The sequence below is a fragment of the Python bivittatus genome, unplaced genomic scaffold (genome assembly GCF_059951505.1).
Source record: "Python bivittatus isolate LINGU-HERP-01145 unplaced genomic scaffold, Pbiv_v1 ctg000410_np1212, whole genome shotgun sequence".
NCBI classification, from domain to species: domain Eukaryota; kingdom Metazoa; phylum Chordata; class Lepidosauria; order Squamata; family Pythonidae; genus Python; species Python bivittatus.
In genome coordinates this window covers 15,851,678-15,862,573 of record NW_028277067.1, presented here as the reverse complement: position 1 = coordinate 15,862,573, position 10,896 = coordinate 15,851,678, and positions in this window count along the sequence as shown.

The following is a 10,896-nucleotide window of genomic DNA, read 5'->3' as shown; positions in this document are numbered from 1 at the left end:
AGCCAGAATGCTCCTCGCTCCCCTTGATCAGGGCAGATACAAGCACACACAGCCAGGAGCTGCAGCATGTCACAGAGTCCCAGCCAAAGAGAAGTCCCTGCAAAAGGACAAGGCGCTTCTGATGCTCCCGCAGAGGAGCCCCCCTGCGCTGAACTGAAAGCCAACTCTGAAAAATGGTGAGTGGGGCATGGAAGCATCAGAAGCGAGATCAGTGTAGATTAAAAAAAGGAAAAGTTCTTCTTGGACCTGGGGAGGTGCTGGTGAAGGAAAGCGAGATGATTTGGAGAAAGTGACACACAGGTGCCACAAGAGACGTGGTTGTGGGCAACTGAAGCCAATTATGGGATGCCCTGTTTCCCCCTCCCCTCCCCTTGTTTTGACCACTTTGCCACATTTCTGAGGCAAGCTGCAGTGTTATTCAAGGGTAAACATGACAGGCAGCCATTTAGTATGCAGGCTTTTATGAAGCACATAGGAGGTGGCTTGGATACCCAGAGCAGAGTTGGGGTGGGGAGAGGGAGAGGGAGAGTATGAAGGAATCCAAGCAATTTCTTGAATGTAAGGCAGGGGTTAATCTGGGTGCCCAACGGCACAGTTTCTATGAAGCAGGACATTGGGCGAACCTAGCAGGAGCCTCAGGGCTGGTTTGTGACACTTGGTACCTGGTTCAGAAAATGTCAAATGCAAGTCCTCATTATTATAAGCCAAGCTACTAAATAAATAAATCAGGACGTGGCCTATTGGCACCCGTTGATCGAGACAATCAGGCTTGGCCTCCCCAGACAGCCCCTGGACTTTGTCTCCTAGGAGTGCTCATTTCCTGTCTTTCTCTTTTTTTTTGGGTGCCAGCATAACCAGTGACCCCAAAGTCTGCCAAAGTCTCCCCTGCTTTCAGGCAGTTTTAGCATTGGTCTCGTCTGTTTCCTGCCTGTTTTGATATCCGTTCTCCTGACCTTCCTTTGATTAAGAGTTAACGCGGAAGGGCATTTTCAGGAACTGCATTTTCAGGGACTGAGTTCCTTCGCTCAGAAGCAAGCACGTTGCAAAACTGCAGCTCCTTAGAGAGAGCACTAGGATCAAGCCATTGCTCCACTTGGGAATTACTGGGAGAAGAAAGTACAAGGCCTTAGCTTTCCCTTTGCTAGCAAGAGAAATCCACCCAGACAGAAGTAGAAAAAAGACTCCATAAACCTACTGTTCAGCTTTCAAAGGAAAAACTGCTGCAAGAATAGCTACTAAACTGTTTGGAAAGACCAGCGGCTGCTCTGCTCCTGAAGCAAACAGATGTCAGTCTGATAAGCGTTCTGGATGGCAGACAGCTGGAAGCTCCACCCAAGAACAGAATACATGAATTTAAAAAATAATCACAATTTTCAGCAGCGCGAATTTTCTTTAAAGAATAGAACTGGTAAAACAACTAACCATTTTTGCCAGCAGCCAACCTTTGATCTGAATTAACTGAATTAAAGGCGGTATTAAATAGATACTCTGGGTGAATAACAGAGAGCACAGGAGATAAGTGATAAATTACCAAACTGATCTCAATATACTCTATCCTGAACCAAGTCAGTGCTCACATCCACTACCTGCGTATGACCAGTCCTGTTTTATAAATATACAACTGTTAATAGCACCATCATTACAGATAACATTTTATTAACAGGAAAATTAAGAAGTTTATAGTCTAATATTCAAGACAAGAGAAACAATTAAGAAAAAAGAAGGAAAATCCGTCTTGCATGGACTAATTTAGACGCCATCCAACCAGCTGCCTTCCAGTCGATAAAAATGATGAAAAATAAGCAAATTCAGTCACACATAAAATGTGACTTTGCCCTTATGATCAGTCAAGGAGGGCTAGTGTGCATCAAGGATTCTTTCCTTCTAGTTTGCTGAGTGACCTGGGTAAATTTGTATGGCCCATTTCATTCTCGGCACAACAGCCTGCTCCATTTTATAACTGCAGGAACAATCTCTCTTCTTCATACATTCCATTTCCCACTGGGCCTTGCTTCTCGTTCTTAGTGACATCACAATGATTTCATAATCTCCTCTTTATTTCCCTCTGCCAAACTAATCCTAGCGGATTTTGTGCTGGATCTGTTCACTGGATCTGCCAGGCATAAAGTCGTTATCCTTTCCTTTTTCTTTTTCCCTATGGTAGGCCTAAAAAGTACTAAGAAAGATCATAAGCTGGGAAATGCAGACCCCGGCGAAAAATGATAGCGATAGTGAAAAGGTTCATTTTACATAGAAACACCACTGAAGCCAGGATGATAAATGAACAAAGTTAAAAAAAAATAGAATCATATTTTGGATTTCAGCTTGTACGTCCATGTATACTCAGACGACTCGGTTGCGGCCATCTCCCGTTCCACCTTCTTAAGGCAGCTACATCATGCTGCTGCAGCCTTCACTTGACACACTAATCATGGAAAGACCTAATATGTCATTTGAATCCAGACCTTGGGACAAAACTGAGTTAACACAAGCCATCTTGACCATTGTTTCTTCCTGAGCAGTCATAAAGTATTTTATCCTGGGTTCTCTGTTTCATCTGAACTTCACCCAGGGTTACTTTGAAGCCAACCCACTTTTCCGGTCTCCAGCCATTGATGAGTGATCATAGCAGTTGCAAAATAGGGCTTCAGCAGCGATCCCCTTTTTCTGTGTGTTTTTCCCCCTTGCTATGCTTTATGGTAGCAGGACAAAAAGGCCATGGTTTTGTTTTGTTTTGTTTAGGTATAAAAAATTAAAAAAACACAAAGAGGGCTGGGTTCCTGTCCAAAATGTCCACTCCCTATTGGATTGGATGACTGAATAAGTAACTTACCTGTGGTTCACGCTATGTGCTGCTGAGCATGTCATGCAAGCAGAGTCTACCTGTCAGCCCCACCAGGTAGACCAGATCAGGAAATCAACTCCACATGAAAGCTAAAACTACTTTTACTAAGACTGGCTATAACAATAGCCTGATTGTGCTGTATCTCCTATTCCTTCTTATAGTCCAGTAAATCAGGGAGGTGTCTGCATGAGCCACTTCCGAATGTTATCTCTGGATTTTATCATCATCATCATCACTAAAACTTGTATGCCACCCGGCTCTCAACAACTGTGGGCATTAAACATGTTTCAGCCCTTTTTACCTAGATAATGGTTCCTGCTTATTTCTGTCAAGTTCATCTTCCTTACCCTCTACCCTCTTCCTTACCTCCAACCTCCCTAAACTCATACCCTTCAGAGGTGCTTGGAGTGTAAAATTCTAGCCAGCATCCCAACTCATCTAGAGAGCATCAAATCTGAGAAGACTAGTTATTGTTTGTGTGTGTGTGTGTGTGCATACAGACAGACAGACTCTGTGTGTGTGTGTATACATACGTGCATACATACATACATACATACAAACTCTCAGGTAATCAGTGATGTTTGAGGACTTGCTCTGTGAGGACAAGCTGAAGGAATTTAAGACGTCCAGTTGGGAAAAAAGAAGATTGAGGGGAGACATAATATCAGCATGCAAGTACATAAAAGTGTTGGATTAGATCAATGTTTCTCAACCGTGGCAACTTTAAGATATGTGAACTTCAACTCCCAGAATTCTCCAACCAGCATGCTGGCTGGGGAATTCTGGGAGCTGAAATCCACACATCTTAAAAGTGGTCAAATTTGAGAAACACTGGACTAGATGATACTTGTGGTCCCTTCAGACTTCACAATTCTATGATGATTTTGTGTTTTTGTTAATATTTACATTTTCATGACTTCATGATAGTTGTTCCGATAGGTCAGTTCTTGGACAAGAAAGATTGAGATATAAATCCCTATAAGTGAATCAAATCAATGAATTAAATGTTGTAATACCTGTGCAACACCTCCCAACAACTAACTTGGCTGTTCTAATTTGCATCGCAGGAATAATGCAAGTGAACAGGAACACTCTGGGACCTACCATCTGTTAGGTCTGAAAGAAGTACAGGAGGGAACATTAATTTTTGCTAATGAAGCCATGGGCTGTTTAAGCCAGCAGGGAACAATCAATTACATAACTGGAGGAGCTAAGGACACTGGGTCAGTGAACGGTCAGAAGAAGGAACAGGAGCTGCAGGCCCTGAAGACAAGCCTAGCAGTGGAATCTGTTGCTTAGAGAAGTGTTGTAACTGCGGCTGCTCCAAGGACCTCTTTAAGATCCTGAGAAGCTGGAGCAGACAGAGCATTCATTTAAGGCTCCACACACATACATACACACAAACACTTTCTTCTCACTGCTTCCTATGTCTGGGTAATTTTTTCTGTCTGGTGAAATTGATAATGATGATGTCACATAACTGAAACATGCAGGAAAATGCAAAAATTGATATATCTCCAGTAGGAGAGAATATATGTAGCTCAGGGTTGAACTATAGAGTCCTTGGAGTTCTCTGAGCTTGGTTGTTTACTTGCAGACGTTTCATTACCCAACTAAGTAACATCACCAGTACAAGTGGGGGGGGGGTTGTTCCCTGTTTACATACAGTTTATATACAGCCCTGCCAGTTTATAAACAGGGAGCAAACCCAACACTTACTCATACTGATGTTACCTAGTTGAGTAATGAAACGTCCGCAAGCAAACAACCAAGCTCAGAGAGCACCAAGGACTCCATAATGATACTTCTCTTGGGCTTATATTTTAACTGGTTTGTTTTACTGTCTTGAATGAAAGGTAGGAATCCATTAGATTTTTTTTAAATAGTGAAGCATACTTTGAGTTAAGTTATGTCAGGCCTGGAGTAACTGCATCATCCAGCCTCTCTCCCCAAAAGTTCCAGATTTCCCAAAAGGCAATTTCTTAGGACGATTTAGTTACCGGATAGGTAATTTGCGGCCCTGCTGATGTTGTTGAACTATGACTGCCAGCCTCCACCACTGATCACAATGATCAAGGCTTGGGAGTTGCAATTCACCAATATCTACAGGACTATAGGCTTGTGCACTACATACCATCTTGGCAGTACTGTACTCTGAAAAACATTAATTTTGGAAAAAAGAATCTGGAAATCATGGAATCTAGAAATCTCTGGACATATAACATGCATGGTCTGTATCCAATAGGAAATGAAACTTGGAAGGCAATACCCAGACATCTAAACCATTTTACTTGCTCCAATTTATGCTTGTTGATTTTCCAGCCACATGTCATTATATGCTTGGAGAGGTCCGTATGTTTGGTCTTCAAATTATGTATTAACTAGCTTTTCTTCAGAAAAATAGGAAACAATACCCAGAGGGCTTTCAGCTCTGCAGCTGAGAATGAAAGAATGTTTGCACTATCTGCATATAGCAGGGAAAGGCAGGAATCTGTTAGCCACCACTGGAGAGCAGAAGCTAGGATCAGAAACCTCTTGGACCAATGAGTTGATACAGATGTTAAACAAAAGGAGGGCTAATGTACAATCCTGCTTTACCCCTTTGTTTGAGAAAACTGGGCACGTTAGATTGTCCTGAGGAATACAACAAACACTCATGTTAAGCTATGTTGATTTTTTTGAATGGCTTCCACACAGGTTTTATGTGTTCCCCCCCTCAATTTGTAGGAAACTGCACTGCCATTTTTGGACCAGATCCTTGTGTTTGCAAATATTAACCAAGGGTGCAAAGTAGTCTGGACTGCAGTGCAAAGGAAAAGGGGAGAGGAATACACTTTACAAAATCTTCCTGTAGGAAATGTAGATATTAAGATATGGATGTTTGAACATGATTTCAGTTCAGCATGTTTGCAGGCACCGTTCTGATAGATCAGCTTGTCGCAAGGCTTCCAAGGAAGCGATGGGAAGCGACAGGCAGAGGAATCCAGCAGCTCCTCCTTCTGCGTGGCAAAGGTCCCTGCCCATCCACAGTCTAATCCATTGCCAGCAGCGCGTTCCTGACCCACATTCGGGCTCTCCTGCTGCGTTGCCCTGGCAACAGACCCAACGTAAAGCCACAAGCATGCGCTGATGGCTTGTGAGAACCCTCTGCGGGCTGCCATACAGTTGAACTGATGAAGCTCCCTGTCCGACTAATTTGGCACGTTAACATGGCCGCTGTGCATCGCACAGAGCACCTGCTTTTGAAAATGTGGAACCCTCGTTCATTATGGCTTTCGGAGACAGCGAGTTTGGAACAGCGATGAAGGTGTCAGCCTAGAAACTGGGACCCTCTGAGTTCTAGGCCTCCCTTAGTGCTGAAAGCCGGCTGGGTGACTTTGGGCCAGTCACTCTCTCAGCCCAACCCACCTCACGGGGTTGTTGTTGTGGGGAAAATAGGAGGCTGGAGTATTAGGTATGTTTGCCACCTTGAGTTATATATAAAAAAGGTGGATAAAATAATAATAACAACACTAGCCACTCCTCAGCAGTAATCATTTCCCTGCCACAGCCTCTTATAGCATATCTCCACACCCTTTTTGAAGAAAAAAGATCCTCTGCCTAAATATCAAGCTGGGCCATGCATATTTAAATCTGGTTAGCCATACTTCAAAGCTCTTGTATTACCCTAAGCATTGTTTGCAGGATTAGTGTTATTTAAAATAGGTGTGACAGTGCAGTTGCAGGAAAGATGAAGAATGGCTATCCTAGTTATGTCCTCATTACCTGGCAATTAGAAACGGGCTATGTTCGTGCAACACACTAACTCAGGATCCAAAGCTTTTTTAGTGGATGCATTTGGAATTTGGAAAGAATGCATGTTTGCTTGTTCATTTATTTATTGATTAAATGTGTACACTGCCCAACTCCAAAGACTCTGGGGGTTCATGAAGTAAAAACACATGACATAAAACAATAAAGACAAAGGAGCAAAAAGATGGCAACAATGGGCAACAATGAGAAACACACACACACTACTCAGAAGGGGCTTCAACCAGACAGGCTTTTGGCAAGGTCTTCAGGCCCTCTGATACACCGGTAGGGTAGGAACCATCTGGGCCTCAGGGGGAACCTCATTCCAGAGGGCAGGTGTTGCAGCAGAGAAGGCATGATTTTGGGGTCCCAACAGATGGCATTGTTTAAACCAAGGAACCCTGATTGCACCAATCCTGTCAGATCAAATTGGCCAGGTAGATACTATGGGAGTTAGGTGGTCCCTCAAGCAACCAGACCCTATGCCATATCGTTGTTATCGGCATTCACAGATAATGGCTGCCATGGTAGTTAGGGACTATCACAAAATACCCATATACTAAAAGGCCAAGCACTTGGCTGCCGCAACCCACTATTTTATTCTCTAAGAATGTCTCTGAGAACTCTACAATACTCAGAGATATAGCACTGCTATAAATGCAAAGCATGTCTTAGGGTGATGCTTGGCTTTGCAGTGTGCTACCACCCCATTCATTTTCAAAAAACTATTTTTTTAAGAAAAATTAAGTAGGGCAAACAGCATATCCAGCACCAAGGTGAGCAGCTTCAAAAAATACAGATATGGTGGTAACAATTAAGGAGTCCTGACTTAGTCTAGAGGCTGTCAGGAGCTGGATGGGGAGAAACCAGCTCAGAGTCAACCCATGCAAGACAGAATGGTTACTCATTCAGAACCCTTCTGATTCTGGAGCTGTATGTTTTTGGCTCTCCACAGGGTGGTGTTTCCCCATGGAAAGCAGACTTGCAATTTGAGGGTCCTCCTAGACTCATGGCTCTTGCAGGAAAATCAGGTGGAGGCATAGCCAAGACAATCTTTGCTCAACTTTGACTGGTGCACCATTGTGGCCTTATCTAGCAAAGTGACACCAAAGATGTTCACTCACACCTTTGTCATCTCTTGTATGGATTACCATAATTTGCTTTACCTGAGGTTGACTACCCAGAAACATCAACTGGCATAAAATGCAGCACCCAGTGTGATTATGGGACAACCTGGTTACTGCTATGTAGCAGCTTCACTCCAGGAACTGCATTAGCTACTGGTTTGTTTTCAAATGCAAGCCAAGATACCACCTATAAAGTTCTATATGGCTCAGGGTCTGGGTATCTATGAGACCCTCTATCTTAGATTCTGCCTACTCAACTTGAGTGAATGGGGAATGCCTACTGAAGGTCCCTAGCAAGAACAGCCAGAGAAGGATCAGAAACAGGCAAGGAATAGCTTGCCTCAGGGCAAGGATGTTGCCTTCTTCACAGCCTGTCAGTAGCGTGTGAAGACTCGGCTATTCTGGAAGCCACTGGGACTTAGCAGTGGGGAGTTAACAGTGCCAGATGTGTAGAATTAATGATAGCATAATATAATGCGATGTCATTTTAGATTACTATTTTTTTACGCATTCTATCATTTGCATTAGCTTGATGTTTCTTTTCCTGCGCCACTTAGCCTTTTTAAGATTGAAGCAACTTTATACATTTCATAAATAAAAAATAAGAACAAAATTTAATTCCAGGCAACTGGACAACTCTATTAACCCCATTGCCTGGGTTCACAGGGATCCACAAACTAGGTTTTTAGTCTATCATGTTGTGTGAACTGGACCATAGTGCTTGTGGAGGGGGACAATTATATTGTAAAATGGAAATATGCAACAAAGTGTTGGATGAGTAATCCCATTCTCATAATTTGGGTGTCTTCCTGGTATTTATTATTCCAACTAACATATAGGTTTTGAGTAGTAGCTTTGTGGTGCAAAATCATTTGATATTTGAGCTGAGTAGATCACTTTGTGTAAGCTGGACTCAATCAGAATGAGATCTTTGGTTTGGTATTACGGTATGTCATGAAGTCCGACCACTATGTTTTGTTAAGTACTGTTTATGCCTGAATCCAGCCAAAAGTAATTTATTCAACAAACCAAGATCGACAACACATGAGCCCAGCCTATGTGAAGTTCACTGGCTTCTGCCTTCTCCTCTTCTGCCACCTTCCCATTTGCCCCCTCCCAACAAACACCATAAATTACATACTTTGTATGCTTGACATGATGGGAATGGCAGCCCAAAACCTATAAGGTATTGGGTACAGGACATCTGCACCACCTCTGCATTGTTTATAAATGGTTGTGAATGGAATAACTTTCTAGATTCCAACTGCAGCTGTGAGGCTTTTCATATGAGATGTATCCAGCCATAGCTCAGTCAGGAAAACGACAAGCATGAGGAACACAAAGACCAGGGAGAGGCAGAGAAATAGCAGGACTCAAATGGACTGGAATCGGGCCTGGGGCATTTTTGCAGAGCCAGAAAGGAAGAATGCAGTCAATGCCAAAAGCAACACAAGAGTTTTGCTTCCATGTTGCATAGTACTTGGCTCAGTGTTCCCATCACCATGAATGACCTTGCGTGAGGACAGAAGATGACTATTTGTTACAGCCCACCCACTCCCCCTTACTGTTTTCAGGACACAGAAGCTCCTCTACCCCAGTAATTTAAACCAGGCTAAGCAAGCTGATACTGGGCAGACATTTTGAAAATAGAACCTCACAATCCCATGAGAGTCAAAGTCCAAAACATCTAAAAAGCACAAAGTTACCTAATCCTCTTTGAAGTTTTTTTTCTCTTTTCTTTTTCTTTTTCCCGTTTTTTTTTTCCTGTCTAGGTAACATAGGATTTCTTTTTCACCATTTGGTGTGTTATATAATAGGTTTTTTTCCTCAAAACTATATCATCTTTTATATAATATATAGTTCATGTATAATATCACATATGAATAACTAATTTTTTTAAAAAATGTTAATCATACTGTTTTTAAAACTTATTTTAAAACTACATTAAAAAATTAAGTTGCTTGCCCTTAAATTTGGCCACTGCCCATTGGGGTCTGAATATTCTCAGTGGCCACAGAGTAATGCTGGCTTATTGTTAGAAAGTAAAGGGTGAAAATCAAGGAAGAGAAATTGAATGCATTATTGCACATAAGGACACAGCTGGCTGGAACCCTGAAAAGGAATGTTCAACACCGCAATGCCTTGTTGCAGCTCCTATTTGTATTTTTCCCTCTCTAGACCTCAAAAATTAAAATAGTTCTGGAAAAAGTATGCTGGGTTACATCTAGCATGTAGCTCACCTGGTGCTCAGGAAAATAACCAGTTCAGAGGAGGGACCAACTTCAAAAGGTAAATAAAATGATGCTCTGATGAACCGAGGAGAGAGCGTAAAACTAAGAAAATGAGGATGTGTGACATTCTGCAACTCCTCCAACAAAGGTGGATGGAAGAAGGTGAAATCACCCCAACTAATCCTGTTAATCATCTACCTTTAAAATTTTCAAGTTGTATAAAGGCAGGGAATGAACACTGTAGTCTCCTGCTTCTGCTCTTTTACACACAGAAACCAATAGTTGAAGTTTTTCTTGGCACAGAGACAATGGCTATGTTCATATTTAACCATAGCTTACTTAATATACTGAAATTTCTAATCCATGAAACAACCAGCAAACACACTTGGTCTAAGTTCTCACAGCTGATAGACTAACTTGAAGTTCACTGTGCTATATGAACTAAGACCATCCAATTACTTCAGTTGGTAAAGGGGCACCTTTGCTCTTTACGGCATTGGATGGGAAAACATAGGATCCTCCAGAACAGCCTTTCCATCAAATTGTAATTTGTTTGGTTTTGCCTTGGCGTGAACCCAGCCACTGTGATTTCTAAACCAAGCTTTATGGTTCTACAAAATGAATTCAGCCAATGCTAGTTTATACAAACCATGACTTAAAACAGAGGGAGGCAAACTTGAAATGCAATATTTAAATGTGATAAAGAGAGGGGTTATCCATAATTGGAGGGTAATCAGATTAATCATATGTTACTTAAATAATGAAAATTAGCTTTTGACTGGGCCTTATCTTTTTTTTAAAAAAATGTGCCTCTCCCTATTTCCAGCTTGCCATCAGAGTGCAGCCTGCAACACACACACAAAAATTACGCTTCCTGACCTAGAGCCATGTGTGATCTGAG